Source organism: Podarcis bocagei, assembly GCF_964188305.1.
Source record: "Podarcis bocagei genome assembly, chromosome: 13".
NCBI classification, from domain to species: Eukaryota; Metazoa; Chordata; class Lepidosauria; order Squamata; family Lacertidae; genus Podarcis; species Podarcis bocagei.
The window spans coordinates 53,260,515-53,281,151 of record NC_138138.1 but is presented as its reverse complement, the minus strand read 5'-3'; the positions used below and the strand labels follow the sequence as shown (position 1 = coordinate 53,281,151).

The 20,637-nt window shown below is 53.9% G+C and overlaps 1 long non-coding RNA gene across 9 annotated transcripts in view; it reads left to right on the top strand.

Annotated features, from left to right (window-relative positions):
- The window catches only part of LOC308572291, a 51,134-nt gene that overhangs the window by 16,202 nt on the left and 14,295 nt on the right, over positions 1-20,637 (top strand). For 3 of the 9 annotated variants that reach the window (XR_014001664.1, XR_014001665.1, XR_014001666.1), the window contains exon 2: positions 16,196-16,325. This is a non-coding gene — a long non-coding RNA (uncharacterized lncRNA). Of the gene's footprint in view, positions 1-4,738; positions 4,761-5,428; positions 5,888-6,050; positions 6,661-8,213; positions 8,381-15,319; positions 15,341-15,796; positions 15,821-16,195; positions 16,326-20,637 lie in introns of those variants that run through there. The other 6 variants (XR_014001667.1, XR_014001672.1, XR_014001671.1 and 3 more) reach the window with 6 other exon arrangements.

The following is a 20,637-nucleotide window of genomic DNA, read 5'->3' as shown; positions in this document are numbered from 1 at the left end:
TCTCTGCAGAAGCTGCAAATAAATTTTTTGGCAGTTTTCGAGAGAGAATTTGAGGGGTGGGGAGTCTCGGAGAGGCAATGCATGCAGGGAAAACCTACTTTTGAACCTGTTCTGCTCCTGGAAGCGCTCCCATTGGCTGCCTGGGTTGGGTCCCCCCCCTCTGCCCTGATTGGCTGCCCATTGCCAACATGACAGGCTGCCAGGGGGTCAGCCCACAGTGGCACAGCTGTGGAGGGGTGGAGCGCCCCCCCCCCGCTTCGTGTGACAGCCTTGCACACTTCTGCTCTGCTGCACGTAATTGGGGGGGGGCTTCCTCGGGTCTCTCTGCCTTCAAGCCAGGGGAGGGAGCTTTTGGCATCTCTCCCCCCCCACCCCGGTAATTACAGGGGAATGGGGGCTTTGGAGAAGTGCAGGAATGGGAAAATATAATTCGAGTTGGTGGGCGAGCTTGATGGCTCAGGAATCCATGCAAGGGTCTCTGCTAAGTAGCTTGTGGCCGGAGAGTCAGGGTGCTGGGTCCCCGGATGCCTGGGTCCTCGGGGAGGGAGACCAGGGCCTCCAGAGGGCATGAGTCACCAGGTGCAAGCCCTCGCTGGGAGGGAGCTAAACACCTTTCCTCCCTCCCGTCTTTCTCCCCACCTTGCCTTTACAAGTAAGCTTATATAACGGCTGCTGCTCTTAACTTGTCCTCAGCTGAACTGTCTCTGTCTCTGTTCTCAATGGGGGGGGGAGATGAGGGGGTGGTTGTGGCAGCTTTGTGGATCACGCTGTGGGGAGGGGGTGGGAAGGAGGGAGGGAGGGAGAGATAAAAAGAAACATCCGCTGCAAAGAGAGGAAATCTGGGTATGTGGGTCAAGGTTCTACTGCTCCAGTTTTTAATTTCCCAGTTTCTCAACACCTTTCCTAACCTCCCGGCCCCCTCGCCTCCCTACATGGTCTTGAAAAAACACATTTATTTGCTCTGTGTGCGTGTGCGCGCGCACATGGAGCCAGGATAGTTTGCAAATCTGGAGCCAGCCCCCGCAATGCAAGGCCACAGTGACCTCTGTCAATCCTCTGTGCCCGGCCCCCTGGCCTGAGGTCACTTCTGGAGTGGGTTGAATTTGTGAGCCATATTGCAAACGTGGACCAAAAGAGCTGGGTGTGTGTGTGTGTGGGGGGGGAGATCCACCTTTGCCCCCTTCTTTTCAGTGTCCCTAGGGTGGCACCAATGCGAAGCCTTAAAAAGCAAGCCCCCATCCTACCCCCCCCCCCAGAGAAGCAGGAATTGCAGCTCTCTCTGCTTTGGAAATAGAAGCAGATGTGCCGTTTTGCAAAACGGGGGTTTGGGCGTTTTTTGGTGCGCGGCGGTCTGGAATTGTGCCGGGCGGGGGGGAGCACTGCAGAAATTTGAGTAGGGGTGTCCTGTCTGGTGTGTGTAGATTGGGGGTGCAGGAAGGCAACAGAGCAAAGGCAGCGGTGGGGTTTTCGCTCCACCCAGAAGCCTCTGGTGCAGCTGTTCCTCTCTCCCTTGTGCCGCGAGGTCAGAGGTCGGGGTGAAAGGTCGCTGGAGATTACGCTGCCTCCACACGTGCCCTCCGGCAGTTGCCGGGTAACGCAGGAGGACCCCCCCCCATTTGCTCCGCTCTCCATTCACGCTGGAGCTATAAATATTCTCTGGGTTCCCCCTGGGACCCGTCTTGCTCAATTGCAAAAAGGGGGGGCAGAGGCTGTGTGTTCATCTCTGTCCGGGGAAGACGGGCCTTCTCACACAAGGGGCACGCTCAGCACCCTCCCAACAAGACTCCCTTCCCCGAGTCGCCCACCAAGGCTTGTCCCCACCCACTAGGCCCCGCTACCCTCCCTCTGCCCACCAGCCTCTGAGGTTGGGACCCAGGAATCTTGCTCCGCAGCTGTCAAGCCTGTTTGCTGTGGAGTGGGGGAACTTAAGAACGTGAGGAAAGCTGGCTGGATCAGGCCAATGGCCCCATCCTGTTCTCACAGCGGCCGCCCGGGTGCCCTTTGTGGGAAACCCCCCAGCAGGATCCGAGTGCAAAAGCCCTCTCCCCTGCTGTGGTTTCTGGCAGTCGGAAAAATCCTTGCAGAGACCCCTCGCCCTTTTCCTGGGATGGTGGGGCAGCAAAACTTTGATTCCTGCTGGGTTGAGGGGTGTCTTCCTGGAGGGGGCGGGCAGCAGGGTGAGGAAGCTAGCCTTAAAAAATCAATAAACGGCCTCAAAGGCCCAGTATACCTGAAGGAGCGTCTCCACCCACATCTTTCAGCCCAGCACTGAGATCCAGTGCCGAGGGCCTTCGGGCGGTTCCCTCATTGCAAGAAGTGAGGTTACAGGGAACCAGGCAGAGGGCCTTCTCGGTGGTGGCACCCGCCCTGTGGAACGCCTTCCCTTCAGATGTGAAGGAAATAAGCAGCTATCTTCTCTTTAAAAGACATCTGAAGGCAGCCCTGTTTAGGGAAGTTTTTAATATTTAATGCTGTATTGTTTTTAACACTCAATTGGAAGCTGCCCAGAGTGGCTGGGGAAACTCAGCCAGATGGGCGGGGTATAAATTATTATTATTATTATTATTATTATTATTATTATTATTATTATTATTATTATTATTATTATTATTAAATGCATATGGTCACCCACAGCATAGGTTGAGATCCGTTGTGATTCCTGCATTGCAGGGGCTTGGAATAAATGACCCCTCAGGGTCTTTGCAACACAACAAGTTCCATGATTCTATAAGGACGCTGAGATGATGGTGATGATTTATTAGGTTTCTATACCGCCCTTCCTCAAAAGAACTCAGGGCAATTCACCAGATAAAAATACAAGGGAAAAACACAAATATTGAAACCAAAGCAACAAGACACGCCTTCCTCTTTGCTTCCCTGTGTGCCCACTGCTTTCTGGGGACGCCCCATTTAAAGGCGGCTTTGAGACACATGTCCCGAGCAAATGGAAATGTGTGACCTGGGCAGCGGCACACAGACCTGGCAGAATTTCCACCATGGTGAGGAGAGTCTCTCACGCTCGGCTCCTGCTTGCAGGTTTCCTATGGAGGCATCTGGTCGGCTGCTTTGAGAACAGAAGGCTGGCCTGGATGTGGCCCTCTCTGGCCTGATCCGGCAACCAACCAGGCTCTTCTGGCCTTCTTGATTGCTGCACCCGTGTTTCCCCGGTGCACATGTTCCTGGATGCTTTGAGGTGCTGTTTGGCTTATGCACATGCCCACAGGCTTCTCGAACAGTGGAGAGGGGGGGCGCATGGCAGCGCACCGCTCAGAATCCACTTGGCCGCTTTTGAGTTTGCACATGGCTACGCGATCTTGACTGCAGGTCAAGTGCTGTGCTTCCTGCAGCCAGAGAGTGTGTGTGTCCTCAGCGTCTCTCTTGCACACGGTCTTCCAACCTAGACGGTCCTCCTCCCCCTGCACTGATTCAGAGGCGGTTGCCGTGTGTGTGTCTTAGTGTAGACATCTGCCTCCCATCTGTGTTTTCAGGATGGTGAAATGTGCTCTGTGGGATTTTTGGTGGTACGGAAAAGTTGTGCGGGGCTCTCTTTCTTCCCCTGTTTCTGCATCCCAGGACAGAACTGAGGGATTCTGAAAAGCTCAACCGGTACAGCGTGAGACTCTTAATCTCAGGGTTGCGGGTTCGAGTCCCGTATCGAGCAAAAAGATTACTGCGTTGCAGTGGGTCCGACTAGATGACCCTCGGTGTCCCTTCCAAGCCTACAATTCTATGATAAGGTTGCTCTGAGGTTCTCGCTGTGAATCGTGGCACTTTCTTTGTACAGTCATACCTCAGGTTACAGACGTTTCAGGAAGTACCAGAAACCTGGGAGTACCAGAATGGGTTGCTTCTGGGTTTCGCGCATGCGCAGAAGCGCTAAACCACACTTGGCACATGCGCAGAAGCGCCAAATCGCAACCTGCACGTGCGCTGCGGGTTGCGAACGTGCATCCCGCATGGATCACGTTCGCAGCCCGAGCGTCAGCTGTATTGAACTCTTGTTGCTTGGTAAATAGGTGCTGGGATGTGGGAAGGTGGGGTCCAAACTTGTGCAGATGTTTGGTCGTGGTGACAATGAGGAAAGTGCCTTTCTGTGCATGCCCAGAGGCAGAGTGTCCCTACCAGCCAACCGGCCATTGAAACACATGGGGTTCCTGCCAGATTCTGGAGGCGGCAACTCAGGGAAGAGAGGGGCAGCTCATTGGATCCCACTTACTTTTTCTCCCCCCACAACTCGCCCCATGCTGGAAACCCCTTCCATGTGCCCTTGACGTTGCCAGCATGAGGAGAGCGCATAGTACGCGCCAGATTGCCAGATATTGCAAGCAGAACAGATTATGCAAGTCACAGATTGTATCAAGCCTCCATCCTGCTGCCAGCGTCTGAAATTCTGAATTTTTGTTCCGTGGGGGGGGGGGGGATGGTAGTGTTGGGAAATTTGCCCTGGCCGGGATGCTGAGACATACCTGCTGTCTCCAAGGTCTGGAGGAAGACCAAGAGGAGGGCAAAATGTTTAGAAGGCAAGGCAGACGTATCTGGATACAAAAACAAAATGAAGTTAAGGGGTGGCGGAGAAACTGTTGTGCGTTTCAAAAGGGATGTTTGGAAAGTCGGAGATTTCGGGACGGGCATTTCCGAGAGTAAAGGGGAGGTGTTGAAAGCTAGGGGACCCCACCCACCCCACCTGAAAGTTCACCTTGCAGCCGTGAGGATTGTGCAGCCAGGCGCCAGACTCTCCCGTCCGCGCCATCAACGCGCAGGTAACTCAGCCGGGCGCAGAGCGCGTGGCTGCTGTTCGCGGCCACTCCGGTCCGTCCACCTTGCGCGCCCACCCGCCGGCTGGAGACCCGCTTGGAAAGGCGCAAACCCCGGCCAATTTCCCTACTTGCCTAAATCCTCCATCACCCCCCCTCCGTGCCCGCCCGCTCCTCTCCTGCAGCGGCCTCCGTGCGCCCAGCCGCCCGTGCGCCCTCCTGCGCTGCGCCCCTCTCCAAATCGCCGTCGGGTTCCTTAACGCACTCTCCACCTTCCCGAGCCATTTGCGCCCTGCATCCCGCTCCGCGCACCTGCCCGCCTTTCCCCCCACCCTTTCCCCCCTCCAGGAATAATAATAATAATAACAACAGCAACAATTCGCTGCTTGCGAAAATCCACCCCCGGCGCCCTTCTTGGCTCTTGCGCGCCTCTCCGCTCGCTCGCTTCCTTCCTTCCTTCCCTGGCGCTCCCGGTGCGCTTCCACCAGCGGCCTCTCCGGCGCATGGGAGCATGTGAGCGAGGCTGGGAACATGGAAGTGAGGCGGCCTTTTTGCCGGAAAGGGAGGGGGGCGGCAGGAGGAGGCGGAGGCGGAGGGAAGTCTGGGCTCGGGGAAGGGAGGGGGGCCTGCGAGGGGGTTGGGCAATGAACACAACCCTCATTTCTTTGTTTGAGTAGAGACCGAGGGAGGGGAGGGGGGGCGCTGGAGCGAGCCGAGGCAAGCAAAGCCCAGCCATCGAGTGTGCACGGGAGTTTTAGTACAGAGAGCTCTGAGCGCCCGAAACCCTGTGGATTGATCCCAGTTGGCACTAAAGTCTGCTCCCCAAAGAAGCAAGATTGGCCATTTTTTCTTTTCTTTTCTTTTCCCCCCTCGCTTTCCTCCCCTCCCACCCCCCAATTTCGATTTTTTTTTTCACCCCTTCCTCTCCCCCGTGCGGTGCTGATTTTTTGGGGGGGTGTTTTTTGGGGGAAATTCGCCAATATTGTACATTTTCTTCTTCTTCAATTTTTGGGGTTTTATTTTTTATTTTTTGGTTTTTCCATCCTTCCTCCTGGCCGGGCGAGGGGAGATTCCGAGGAACAAAGCCCTCCTCCCTCCCCACCCTCGCAACCTTAACAGTCCCCTTCCTGCAGGTAACGTTGGATCCGCACCCCCAAACCCCCCATTTGCTGTCTTGTGTCTGGTTCCCCCTCCCCTCCCTCTCTCTCTTTTCTCCCCTCCTCCTGCCAGTTTTCGGGGATCTCGCTGTAATCGTGTGTGCGCTGGTGTGTGTGTGTGTGTGTGTGTGTGTGTGTGTGCTGGGGGGGGCTGTTGCAGCCTGTGTGTATGTGTGTGTCTGGTTGGAGGGGAGCTGCGTTGTGTGTAAGGTCTTTTCCTGGCTGCTACTGCTGGCTTTGTTATCTTGCCTGGAAGAGAGAAGACAAGCGAGGAGGAAGGGAAGGGAAGACTGGCGGAGGAGGACGACAGGGGGGGGGGGAGCCCAGTCTACCACAGGCCTGGCGGACTCCTGGGCTCACCTTGCATGCCACCTTTAAAGGAACAGGCGTCAGACCAGGGTTCGGCAGACAGACGGACGGACGGCACACTTTTGGAGAGAGCTTCCCGCAGCAGCACCCATGCACACCCCGGGACTTGCCCAGCTCCGGATGGGTAGCCTACAGAGCCGGCCTCCCTTGGCGGAGTAGGGCGCAAATGGACTGGAGTTGGCCAGACCCTTCTGGCCGAACCGGAGGACGGATCCACGCCACAGCCGGGGCAGGAACGCGATGGAGTTTCGCTGGGTCGCGGCTTCACCCTGAACGCAGCTTCTGTGGCCTGGCTGTGCCACCCCTGCCCGATCGGTAGATCAGAAAGGAGCCCGTGGCAACAACCTGCTGGGCCCCGAGGCGATGTGGTGGTAGAGGAGGTACAACAGAACCCCCAAAGTCCCTCCGGCGGTTTCTGCAGCTGGAGCAAATTGGGGGGTGGGAGTGCCCCTGCTTGGTGGGGGGACGAAACTCCGCTCAGGGTGCCTCTGTTGACCTGCACACATTGCGGCATGGAAGTAGGACTTTGTATTTTTTGGGGGGTGCCCACTTTCTTGGAGGTTGGGACATCCAAAATCCCCTTCCGGCGAGTGTGGAGATCAGCTTGGCTGTTATGTTGCTGATCTTGCCTGTTTTTTTTACGGCTTGGGCCGAATTGCGGTTGGGAGTCAGAGGCCCAGACCCTGATGTGAGGACGTCCGGTCTCTTAATGTGTCCCTTTTTGGGGTGTTGGCGCAGAGATGTCTTTGGGGGAGAGCAGAGAGAATACCCCGGGCTCTTGGAGCTGCTGGGAACAGGCTTGCGGGTTGGGGAGCACAGGCACAGCTGGCGTGGCCTGTCTTTTAACTGTGCAACTTTGCACAAACTCTCCCCAACCCCCCACCCCACGGTCTCCGCTGCGCCCAGATCCTGGTTCCTCCAGACTGGGCAGGATCTGACCCCCTGTGTCAGTTTGAAAAGCAGCACTTTTCCGTCTTCTGTGGGGCAAGGCCCCAGAATTGCTGGGCTCCTGTGTGGCTTTCTTGTTTCCGAAGCAAGTGTGAGGGGTTTTTTGTGTCTCTATAACAGGCAGAGAGACCCCCCCCCCCTTCCGCCTGTGAATATTTAGAGGGGGCTGCGAGTGGAACTGATTTGAGACAAGTGTGTTCCCAACTGCCGGGGGAAGTCAGGATTGAGTTGCGATCTGTGGGGTGGGAAAGGCCGCAAATCATATGGGGGCGCCCTCCTGTTTGGGGGTTTGACCGGAATGTGCGTTTTGGGGGTGCCAAGGGCGGCACAGAGGTGTTTGTCGAGGGGGGGGCCCAGACACCCTCGGTGGACTCATTTTTCTTGAAAGTGGGGGAAAGATCAAGTGCAGAAAGTTTTTAGAATAGTCAGTGGTGGTGAGGAGGGTGGATCCAGCAACTGTGACATTAGTTGAGTGTGTGGGGCTGCAATCAGTTTGTGATAGAGTTCATGGGGGGTGGGGTATGACTTGCAAACTCCAGCCCCCTTGCCCTTAATGGGGTTTTTGTGTGTGGGGGGAGTGTGTTCCAAGGTTAAGAGTTTTGAAACAAAGTCCATACAAGACTTGGTTTGCTGGTGGGGGGGGCTTTCTTTTTTTATGGGGGGCGGGGAGACAGAAAGTTGAATTGAGGATAGTGGCGAAGCAAGCAGCTTAGATAATCTGCATCTGTTTCCTCCGAGGAGCTGATAGCATGGCAAGCCTCTTAGCCTTTGCTGAGGGTTGTCTGCCAGGAAGTAAGCAGTGTGCAAAGTGGAGAGAAAGAGTGCCTCTGAGAGCGTGCAGAGTGTCTTCCGGCTGCCACTGAGCGCTCGCAGCTAGACGCTCCCACTTTGGGGCTGGGGTGGTGGTGGTGGAGGAGGGAGATAGTTGTACAGAGCTACGCATTGGTGTGGGTTGGGGGTGCTAGGAATAATGTGAAAGGGGAGCGTGTTCCAGTGCTTACCTGCAGCGCCAGGTGCTTAAGCGTGCGCCTGGCCCTTTAAGAGTGCCCAGGTGAAGCAGGACAGGTGCGCTGTGATGAGGGTGGCACCTACTGGCTGACAAACGAGTCAAGCAAGGCGGCAGCTTTCTCCTAGCGCAGAAAGGGAGCGCAGGTGAGGCCACAAAGGCTTGGCTGATTTTTTGCCCCCTGTAAATATATATATCTTTTGATGTTTGCTGCCTCTTCACTGTGCTGAATTGGGCAGGTGTGTGTGTGTGTGATTGTGTGTGTACTTACTAGAAGAAATGCTTTTCGTTTTAGGTGCGTTTGAGCGAGACATAAAGGAAAGCTCTGGCTCCGTCTCAGAGTTGGGCAATCTTCTCCGGCTGAGAAAACCCCGACTTGGGAATGTTTGGCACTGGCCCCTGGTTTTTAGGGGGAGCTGGCTGGTGTGGCGGCCCTGCTGGGGTCGGCCGGTCGCCCTGGCCACACTTTTGTGCCCAGGGGTCATTGTGTGTGTCCATCCAGATGTGTTGTCCGAGGGCATTGGCTTTGGGGGTGGGGGTCCTAGGTGGGGGACGACGATGCCCTCCCTGGGTACGAATGGGGACCTCTCCACCTCTTCCCCCACTGCCCGGCCTGCCTCACACTCTCACTTTCCCCGAAACCGTGTCACATGGTCTCTCCTTGTGGGTTGGCTCATAGCAGCAAGGGCTGCTGGGAGCCAGGACACCTGGGTTCTATCTTTGCCCAGCTCCAGGAAAAGGGATTTATGTGGGCTTGCCGAAATGAGATTTTGGAGGGAAGGTTTTGGGGTGCCCGGGGTAGGTTCGGGTGTTTCCGTCCTCCTGAACACCAAAGGGGGGGGGGGAGAGATTTTATAGAGACAAGCGCCAGAACTCCTGGGTTCCCTGGGAGTGGAATATTTGAGGTTTCGGCCAAAGGAGATGCCTGGGAGCCAGAACGAACCTCGTGGGTCCCCCACTTCCTGGCGTGTTTTTCCCAGGATTGGAATCCTGAGGAGAGAGAAAAAATCGGGGCGGAAAAGAAAGTTTGTGGGGGCCTGGAAGTGTGCCTGTGATCTGGGCCAAGCCCTATGCCGCCCCCACAATTGTGCCTCTGGGGTTTTTTTAATGAACAGCCCCCACCCTGCATCTGCCCCCTTCCCTCAGTCCTTGTTTTAAAAAAGGACAATTTGGGGTGTGGGCTTTTGGCTAACCCCTCCCCACACCAAATCCCAGTCCATGCTCCCCTTCTCTCCCCCCCCCCCACGGCACTTATTTCATAAAATGTATATACTGCTTGATTGTAACCCCTACCCATAAAACCTCAAAGTGTTTCACATATGAGACCCCCAAAAAAAACCTTAGCGGAAAAACTCTCCCCTAAAATACTCCTTCGTAGAGCCTCACTGCATAGGAATCTCCAGATATCCCCGTTAAAAAAATATATGTTTAAAGCCCTCTGACCTCCCTCGGCCCCAGAGATTAGGACTCCCCACCCCACCCAAAAATGATAGGCCCCCATACAACAGTTTAAACTCCCCCCCTCATTTTTTATTATTATATCAGCCTGCTGTTTCCCCCCTGTTTGTTTTCTCTGGTGGGGAATTAAGATGGGGGGGATCTGATTCCAGGGAATTGGGGTGTCAGGAGGTTGAACATACACCCACTTTCTACTGACCCCCCCAATTTATTTATTTTTTGCTTCTTTCTGGGAGGCAGAAATTTAGCGGAAGTCGTTGCTGTTTAGAATTGAAACCCCAAATTTCTTTTATTCGTTGGATTTTGTGTGTGTGTGTATTTGCACCTGTGTTGATAATATATTATATACATCTGGTGTTTCCTTACGCTTTTTTCCCCCTCCCCCCTGTTTGGAAAACCACTTCCGTGCAAGGGAAGGCGTGGAAATTTCACACAAGGTGCTCCTTGTGAGGAAAGAAAGTGTGTTAGCTGTACCTGGTCGCTGGTTACTCAGGGCTAGGGACTTGTGGGATCCTGTCCTCTCTCCTGTATATGATATGTATATGTATATGATGTATATGATATGTATTTCAGGCTCTGAGGCACGGCCTGGACTCTCCTCAGGGGCCTTGGAGTAAAAAAACAACAACCCAGAAATCGTATCTCGGGTTAAGAACTTTGCTTCAGGATAAGAACAGAAATCGTGTTCCGGCAGCAGCAGGAGGCCCCATTAGCTAAAGTGGTGCTTCAGGTTAAGAACAGTTTCAGGTTAAGAACGGACCTCCGGAACGAATTAAGTACTGAACCTGAGGTACCACTGTAGATTTAAAGCAATATTATAGGATTACAGAATGGTAGGGTTGAAAGGGACCCAAGGGTCATCTAGTCCAACCCCCTCCAAAAAGGAAACTTTTTGCCCAACGTGGGGCTTTTTAAAAACACAGCTTTATATAGCCATGGCTTCCCCTCCATTCAAGAACTCCTGGGAACTGTAGTTTGCTAAGGGTGGGGAGAGTCGCCGGGAGATGCCTATTCCCCCTTCCCAGAGCTACAGTCCCCAGTGTTTCTCGGGACTGTTAGACCACTGAGGACTGAAATTCTGGGAGAGGAATAGGGGTCCCTGAATGACTTGCCACTCTGAACCAATACAAGATTTCCCAGGATTCTTTCGGACTGGACTGGCACGACAACGGCTTTAAATGCATAGTGAAGTTGCGGCCTTGCGTTAATAATAGAAGGGGGGAACCCCCAAACTGGGATTTAGGTTGAAATAAATTGGCTGTTGTTTTTTGTCTTGCTTTGGGGAGAGAACAAGGGTCTGTGTGAGTGTGTAAAGTTTCGGTGCATGTTAGCCAGAGCATAGCTTACAACCCTGCTCCTGTTGTATCACAGGCATGGCCAACTAATGCTTTGGACTACAACTCCCATCAGCCCCAGGGGCTGATGGGAGTTGTAGTCCAAAACATCTGGTGGGGGCGGTCCCAGGTTAGTGAAGGCTCCTGCGTGCATCCATGTGCAGAGAGGATGGGGGCAAAGCCCCAGTGAAGCTTTAGGCTGCGGAATTGGGGGCGGGGACCCTCAACCCTTGAGTCCCGTTTTCCTGTCGCAAAAACCTTCCAGTATTTATTTACTTGCTGCATTTATACCGCACAATTTCCCCCGTTAAGGAGGACCTCAGGGTGGCATAAATGGCTGGCTTACAGTTAATCCCGCACAACAACCCTGGGTTAAGCTGAGAGAGCCAGGTCCCATGTTGAGAGAAGACCCTCAAAGTAGCTTGGGCGAAAGGTTTGGGTTTCTAGTCATTATTTTTATTATTTTTTAGTGAGCGACTGTGGCGGCTGACATGAGCTGGCAGGAAGAGAATTACCTATACTTATATCTCTGCTAGTACAGATCTTGTTCCAGGGTGCAGAGAGGGAGAGATAAGGACCCCAGAGGCTGCCCTTGGCTGGGGGGGGGGGAATGCACAGAAACGAGAAAAACCACCCCTGCATAGGGGTCCTCGAGGCGGAGGTGCCCGAAGGGAGCATCTGTGCGTGTGGAGAAGGTGGCGCATGGCTGCAGTTGTCTGCCCCGTCTTGCCAGCTCCTCCTGCCCTTACCTCTGCGCTTTCCCTCCTCTGTCGGAGGCAGCGCGCTGGGAAATCGCAAATGCGCCGTGAGGCCGGAAAGCTGGACCAAAAGTGGTCCGCTAGCCCGATCCAACCCGTATATGTTATGTCCCCCCTAGTAGAGAACAGTGATCGTGTCAGGTCCTGAGGTAGGCAAAAAAAATTTAAAATCTCCTTTTTGGGCCAGTTTGGGCTGGTGTAGAATGTGTTGCCTGCTGCATTGGCAAAACGCAACCCAAACTTCGCTCGGCAAAAAGAGATAAAATAAAATAAAGCAAAGCCCGATGGCGGGCTCCTCCCCTTTCCCAGGGGGTGCTCGTTGTGGGCCAAAAATACCCGCAAGGGTCCCCCTGCGCCAGCGGGCCCAGCTGCCCGTGCCGCACCAGGGTGGCGTTACATCATCAGGCGGTGCAGATTGCGGTCTCTTGCATCATCAGGGCAGGACATCAGCTGCTGCGCCGTGGAAGCACACGTGGGGCCGGTTTTGCGCTCTCAGCTTCCCAGCGAGGCCAAATCCCCAACCTCTTGGCTCTGCTGCTTCTCCCCCCCCCCCGCCCCCAGCCTAATTGTACATTGCCAGAAGGCCGCCCCCCCCCCGCCATTCATCTGACACAGAATGAAAATAGAACTGTCCTGTAAGCATTTTTTAAAAATCTGGGTGTCCCAAGGATGTTTGCATGTGGGTGTTGAAGGACTCGTGGGACCTCTCCTCAGGCCTCGCAGGCCCCAAAGCGGGCGTTTTTTTGTTTTATTTTTTGTGGGAAAGGGCATTTCCAAATGAATGGGGAGCGGGAGATGGGGAGCCTACCCTTCCGTACGGCAAACGGCGAAACGTTGCGCATTGAAGCGCATGAAACCCCAGTGATCACGTGGGGAACGAATGGCGTGCTGTGAGCAAGATTAAAAGTCCCACCGCAGGAAGGAGCTAATTTGCTAGGTGAGGAAAGCAGGGCAAGAGTGTTCATCAATTTTTTTTTTTTTTAAAAAATGCCGCCAGTTGCTTGATTCTTAACTGGTTGCCGTACTTATTTCCCACTTTTTGTGCGCATGCTTACACGTGTACAACCTCTCGCTTTGGTGGTTGTGAATACAGAACCAGAGACAGGTGGAACGTGGCGGTTTGTCGTGGACTGTTTGGTTTGGAGTAAAAATAAAGTGGTTTTCCGCTTGTGCCTGGGGTATTTGGTCGCAATGTCTCAACGGATGCCCGTTCTTTATTACAGATAGGTTGGTCTGCCATAGTGTTGGTCTGCCATAGTCAAAATAAAAAAATTCCTTCCTGTAGCACCTTAAAGATCTTTATTAGTTTAGGAGCCAGTGTGGTGCAGAGATTAACAGTGTCGGGCCAGGACCTGGGAAACCGGGGTTCAAATTCACCTGAAGCTCGCTGGGCCACCTTGCACCCAGCCACAGTCTTTCAGCCTAACCTATCTCACAGGGTTATTGGTGGGGGTGAAGTGGAAGTGAGAGAACGATGCACACTGCGTTGAGCATCTTGAAGAAGAAGAAGAGGAAGAGTTTGGATTTGATATCCCGCTTTTATCACTACCCAAAGGAGTCTCAAAGCGGCTAACATTCTCCTTTCCCTTCCTCCCCCACAACAAACACTCTGTGAGGTGAGTGAGGCTGAGAGACTTCAGAGAAGTGTGACTGGCCCAAGGTCACCCAGCAGCTGCAGGTGGAGGAGCGGGGAATCGAACCCGGTTCCCCAGATTACGAGACTACCGCTCTTAACCACTACACCACCCTGGCTCTCTTGGAGGAAAGGTGGGATATAAATGCAGGAATGAGCAGTAGTGAACACCCGGAACGAGGTCTGGGGTTTCTGGGTTCCCTGGAAGGGGTGCAGCAATCTGGTGGAATTCGGGCCTAAAGCCCCGCCTGTGGAGAGCAGTGCATTCTGCATGCGGTCAGAGGTACGCCACTTTGTTGCTCCACATGTCCTCAGAGCAAAAAGTTTGGATTCTGAGAAGATCCAGCCAGAGTTGAATCCCAGCTTGCTGCTGATTTGTTCTTTGGAAATTACTCAGATGGTGCAAATAGGGTGTTTTGCAGAGGGCGAAAGGAAAAAGTCCCTGCCCCGAAGGAGCTTACAGTCTGAAATTTGACAGAGAGGAAATAACAGAGGAAGCTGTTGTTTCAGTTTAATCATGTATTTAAAAGGCTACTGTAGTGGGGTGCATTCTGGGGGTGTGGCGGGAAGGGGGAAGCATGGGGTGTGGGCTCGATCCTCAGCCCGGGTTGCCGAAGAGACCTTGGCACCGTCTCCAGCCGCTCCACCCTCCGGAAAGGGATCCCCCCAGCCCTCGTGGGCATCTCTGAAGGGTCCCCTTGTGCTGGCTGGAGTAGACCCTTCTGAATGTCCATTGTCTCGACACACTGGGGCCTTTATCTCTGCCAAGGCTGATACGCAGTCCTCGACGCACCATTTCTGCAGACTCTCCCCAGTTAACGGCCATTATGTCATTTACGAGAGCATCCCTGTTAATGCCTTTTTAATGCGCCATTCTTCTGCAGCCTGGCTTGTTCCCATTTTACAGATGAACTGAGGGCTTGCCTTGGCTGCTGCTGCTGCTGCTGTGTGTTCTGCAACATGACATTGATGCAACAACTGTGCATTCGTGGCGAAATCATACTGGACCACGCACACATTCATTGCGCTTTGCAGGTTCTTCTGCAGTGCGGCCGCGGTACTGACTTCTTGAGGAGTACCCTTGCGCCGTAGCGGGACATGGGCGGTGTGAGGAGTTACTGGGTCTCAGGAGGAAATTATGGGGCATGCACTGATTGGAAATGAAGCAGTACGCTATTTGAAAAGCAACTGTGGTGAACAGATTACACTAGTAAGTTTGCAAGAAGTTTTGTAAGGTGAATTATTTGAAATATTGCAAGAAAGGCAATGCGGAGAATTATTAGTTAAGGGTAATTAAAGGCAATAGGAAATTAAGAAATGCACAACAAGTGATAAAAGAACGGAAAATCATCAGAGGTGTTGACGGAAGTCTAAAAATATTGTATAAGATGAGAAGTTACTTTGTATGAATGTTGGAATTAATATGTTAAAAAATAAAAATGTATAATAAAAAAATAGTGGAAATGAAGCAGTACGTCTGCCCCCAAACTCTTGCAAGCGCAGGAAATCTTGAAAACGTGCAGCTGCCCTGATAGCACCAGGAGCACAATTCATCATCAGTGCACGCTAAAAGGACATCCGAAGGGTTGCTCTCAGCTGTGAAGCAACTTTTGCGTCACAGAGGTGAGACCGGAATGCCAGCTCTGTCTCTCACTCTCTCGCCTGCAGGTGCCAGGTTCCAACTTTCCCCTTCAACCTCCTCTCTGGGTTTCCCCCGTTTTGAAAGAGAGTTTTGACACTTTGGTGACTAAGCTGCTTCAGCAGAAGGCAGGGCAGGTTCACTGGGGCTGCGGTTTTGTTTTTGGCTCAGCCCTGGAGGGAATATCGCTGGATAAGTTGGGTCAGGTTTGTTTTTTTGCAGGAAGTGCCCAGCCTGCTTCCTCGCGAAACTCTGGCTCAGCGGTTCCAACAAGGAGCGGGCAGGTGTGTGTGGATTTTGGGGTTCCCCTACAATGGCACCTTTAGGGACACCCGGCTTCACACGACTCCCCCCTCAGGAGGAATGCGCAACTGAAATATCAAGCGTGCAAGTCCTGGGCTGCAGCCTCTGGGCTTCTGATAAGTTGCAGCTGTTGTCTCCTTGGAGCTGCTGATAAAGGCAGAGGCCTTGCAGCTTTCTCTTGGGGCGGCCAGCTGCCGAGGTGAGCCGGGTGCAAATCCTGCAAGGGTTCCTCTGGAGGAAAAGAGTGCAGGGAGGTTTGGGGGAAGAAGGGTCCTTGCTCGCGGGCGGAAGATCCCAGGTTTGACCCTCAAAGGCTAGGCGGGCTTTTCCTGCGTCCTCTTGCAAAAAGAACATATCCGCGTCGGAGTTTCCTGGAGTTCAGCAAAAGCTCTCTTTCCCTTGCACCTCCCAAAGGTGTCCCGGCAATTATGGCGAAGGCGTTTACTTCAAAGCGCAAGGAGGTGCAAGTTTTGCTCGGTTTGCACATCCCCCCCCTCCCGTGGGAGTGCACTGGAGGGGGGCCTGTGCTATCTCTGGGGCAGAGGCAGTTTGGCACATAGGGGAATTGCGACCATTTCTGGAGTGGGGCATGTCTGCAGAGCTATGCAAGAACAGTGTGTGTGTGTGTGTGTGTGTGTGTGTGTGTGTGTGTGCGTGTTTGGGGAGCTGGATGCTGTCTTCAGGTGGGCGAGTGGGATTTGAGGTGAATAGGCGTCACCCTGTGGGATTTGATTATTCCCTGAAAATTTGCAACGTGTGTGTGTGTGGGAATTTCTGACTCTTCAATCAAAGCCTCCTTCATCCTCTTTAACTCCTCCTTCCTTCCTTCCCTGCAGGATTGGGTCCCACACCATGGCTGGAGCGTAGTCTGACCCTCCCCCCCACACCAGCCGTGTCTCGCATGGGCCCGGCGTGTGGGGGGAGTCAGCCAATGAGAAAGCAGCGACGGGACCCCCCCTTCCTTTGGTGAGTGGGCTGGTTTTCAGTGTCCTCTCATGAATGAAATTTTTATGCTTTTTAAAATTTTTAATTTTTTTGCTTTCCGGTTTGGCCCTTTTCAGCGATTTTTGGGATTTCTGTGTTTCGTTTTTCAGTCGGCAGCGGGGGCACTGTATTTGGGGGTGGGCAGGGGGTGGGTGCGACCTTGAGGGTTTGCTGAGTTTTGGGAAGGAGGTTTGTGGCTCTGGCACAAAGTATGCAAGAATGGAGCAATAATAGGGGCCCTTTTCCCAGGCAAGGGCCACGTTCGCTTCTGAGCAGCCTTTCGGGGGCCACAGAGGGCGTGGCCAGAGGCAGAGGTGTTCAGGCTATAAATGTGACTTTTGCCTTCTGCGCATGCTTGCGCATCCAGACAAGCAACAGGCCTTCTCAAGGGTTCACATTCCAGCTGGGCAAAAATATTTGGGGTGCAAAGCTGAGCTGGTGAGGGGTGTGGCGTGTGGAATGTTCTGGGGGCCTGAAGAAATGGCCTGGAGGGGCCACACTGGACTCCTTAGGCCTGAGATTTCTCGCCTCTGCAGACAATTGAGAAGGATACAGTTTGGTATATCAGAAAACATGGCTTTGTGTGTGTGTGTGTGTGTGTATTTGTGTCAGACAGTGCTGTGGAGGAAATCTCCCCCTTGATGTGCATTCTTGCGTTGCGAGGCTGTGAAACGAGCGCGCGTTGCCTCTCTCTAGGAATACGGAAAGGCGAGCCCCTTTGCGCTCAGTTGTACATGTTGCACTTTTATTTTTATTTCTCCACAGCCGGGGACAATAGCTGTTGCAAAGACACACAGGCACACATACGCAAAAGCAGATTAGCTCTGCCTCTCTCGCTCTGCCCGTCCTTCCTTCCTTCCAGCCTGTGGGGGGGCCTGATAGACCAGGCTTGGACCTTGGCACAATTCCTCCCCCCCCTCCCCGCGCATCTTTGGCACGCTGCCAGTGTAGCAGCTGGGCATGTTGCGAGGGGGGGGGGACAGAGAGCGCAAGGGAGGCGGGACATGGAGGAAGTTCTCTCTCTCTACGCAACCACAAGGAGGCAGAGACAGGGAGAGAGAGAAAGAGAGTCTCCATGCGCCTCCCCCAAACGCCCAGCCACAGCTGTGACCTTAAAAGGCTCCTTGTCGGAGTGAACGCTTAACCCCACGCTGGCTGCTTCTCGGGGGCCAGGCCCACGGACACAGCCTGCCCCCCACCCACCTCCATTTTTTTTGCTACCCTCCCCATAGTCTCTTCCCCTCAGCGGCTTCTGGGTTTTACAGAAGGAACAAAGGCTCCCAGTGGCGTTATGACTATTGTTATGAGTTCGTGTGAGACAGCGGTTTGCTTTATCTGCACTTTCCCCCGCTTGCGTCACAGAGGGAGGCGAGTTTGGTTTGCGCGTGGCTTCTGCCACACCACCCAAAACGTGGAAATGTTTCTGTACGGCCGCAACATGGCCGCCCTGGATGCGAGGGGGAGCGCCCCTCTGTCTGGCGCATGCCCCGCCTCACGATGGGCCTTGCGGCGCTGGGCCAGGGTCCTAGGCGCCACAGGGCATTGTGGGATTGATGGCGCGCTTGGCCTGTTCACCTTGTGTGATGCTGAGCTGCCGGCAAGGGCCTTCTTCATGTACACAAACATAAAACCGTGCGCTCCTGTGCCCACGCCCAGCCTCCTTTTCCGCTACCTCAGAATCCCCTCAGAAACTGGCATGGAAAAGCTTGCGGCTTCCTCCCGATGACACAACACAGGAACTAGTGGGGATCTTGCTTCTTGCCCGCGGACTTTCTTCTTTCTCTTTTTAAAATTGCCTCCTGGTTGCTCTGGAAGCGGGCCGCTTTCAAAAAGAAATAGGGTGGCGCACCGTGAGGGAAAAGTCTGCGCACTCACGCCTCCTCTAGCCTGAGTCAGCCCACTGAGGCTTGTGGGTCTGGATGGGGTGGCTGAGACGAGGCAGGGGTCGGGGCCCTGTCTCCCCACAACGTGGCAGGCCTCTGGCGGTGGCGGAACAGCGGTCTCTTCAGCCGTTGTGCACTTGCAGGGCGCATGGGCCCGCCTGTGGAGGTGTGTGCGCAGGGAGCTGCCCTTTTGTGACGCCACAACTTTCCCTTCCTTTGCGTCTTGTTCTGTTCTGCTTTTCCCTCTCCGGTCTCTGCGCACTCATGCCCTCCGGCGCGTGTGCGGCCGCAGGTCTTGCCGTTGCGCCTCTACTCCTCTGGCGCGTGGGATCGAACAGCCCGCCCTCAGATGAAGGGGAGCTCTGCGTGCGTGCGTGCGCGTGCAATGCAGGGAAATACATAGCTAGATACACGGTGTGTGTACGTCTAAGCGTTTACAGATTTGCAAAGTTTCATGCGCCGCCCATGTCTGTTATGCGCTCCTGGCCGGTATGACTGTGTTGGGGTTTGCTGTGTGTGTGTGTGTGTGTGTTTTCCCTGTTAGGCATTTCTTGGTTTCCTCAGAACGGAAGGCCAGCAGTTCGGGGCTGGGCGAGGGGGAGGCCGCCTCCTCGTCTGGGATTCCCAGGCGGAGCAACGATGTGGGGAGCTGAGTGGAGGAGGGAGCTGTGGGGGGGGGGAGTTGACGATGATGTCACCCCAGCCCTTTAAACCAGGACAAGTTTCCCGGGGGTGGAGGGAACGAGGGGGGGGGCTGAGTCACTTGTGGCCGGAATTCACCCCCCGCATGTGCTCTGCTGACTTGGCAGGGACCCCGAACCCCACACGGCGTGTGTGTGTGTGTGTGTGTAAGGGGGGGGGAGGGCAGGACACGCCGGCAGGCAAGGGGAGGAAGCGCAGAAGTTAACACACACGCACGATTCCCGTGGCTGTGCGCTGTGTGTGAGGCAGTCAGTGCTCCTTTGTGTACCCCTGGGGGACAGCAACGCTTTGAAGCGCACCATGCCTCTCTCGGGCCACGAGGTAAGCCCAGGCCGTGGGTGTGTGCGTGGGTGTGTGCGTGGGTCTCTCTCTGTGCGTCTGCCTCCTTTGTGTGTGTTTGTGAGGGGAAGGGAAGGATTCTGCGAGTGGCAGAGAGAGAGTTTCCGTGCCGGTTTTTCTCCTGGCACATGTCGCGCGCTCAACTCTCGCCGGCTCAATCTCAAACAACTCCCTGAGCTGGGATTCCTTCACATCGAGGGTGTGTGTGTGTGTGTGTGTGTGTGTGTTTGGGTCCTACATGACCCTTTGGGTCCCTTCCAACTCAAGGTGTGTGTTTATTTGCCGTGGGCATTGCTGATGCAGCATTCTCAAGCGAAATTGTATGTTGTGTGTGTGTGTGTGTGTGTATTTGGGGCAGGGGGAGTTGATTCCCACAGAGTGTGTGTCTCTGGTGGCGCTTGCCCCCACTGTGCCAACGGCGACGTGCGTCTGTGCTTCTTCTGGGCGGGGGGGGGGGACACACAAAGGGGTCACTCTATAAAGTTTTTGTCTCTCGCTCGGCAAGGGTTGCAAGACTTTCGGGACGAGTTGACTCACTTCTGCCCCAGTGTTGTAATCTTGTGCAAGGACCCTGGTTTGTGCTGAAACTCTTGTGTTTTGTTTGTGTGCAATCCCCCTCCTGCCCCGCCAAGCTTCAAGGCCACTTTTGTAAAAACCCCGTGCGCCCCCCACTTCTTAGCGCCTCTCTGCCTGGGTCCTTCGCTCTGCACATTTCGTGAAACAATACGGATATGGGGCAATGTTTGTATATGTGCGTGCAAATTCAGATACGTCCGTACGTCTGGATGTTTCTGTGTCTAAAACAGCCTTCCCAGAACTGCTGCCCTCAGCCCTGAAGGGTTGTTGTTTTACTATTTATTTATTTCATAAAACTTATATATTGCTTGTTCGTGGAAGAAAACCCTCAAAGCGGTTTACGGCGAAGGTGACACGGCGAAATTATCTCTAAGAAGTTTACAGCCGTAATTTAAAATGTACAGAAAGTTAACAGTGCAATAGAATAGACTAGAGCAAATTCAAACCCCCACAAACTTTCTGAACATCTAGGCGGGCTTGGCCAGAGTGGATGTGGCGCTCATTTTATAACCCACTTATACAATAAGTAATATGTTATCGTTATCATTATCACTATTACTACTGCTATTATTAAACAAGAAGGTTTTCAGCAGGCTCCGAAAAGAGTACAGTGAAACTGCCTGCCTGATCATCAATCAGCAGGGAGTTCCAAAGAGTCACACTAGATGGCCAAGTCCTTACAGATGTGATGCAGTTATACAGTGGTGCCTGAAAAATGCCCGTGGGGCTGATGAGAACTACAGTCCAGAAAACCTAAAGTTGGGGGAGCTGATGTGTCTCTTTAGAAGGTGTTA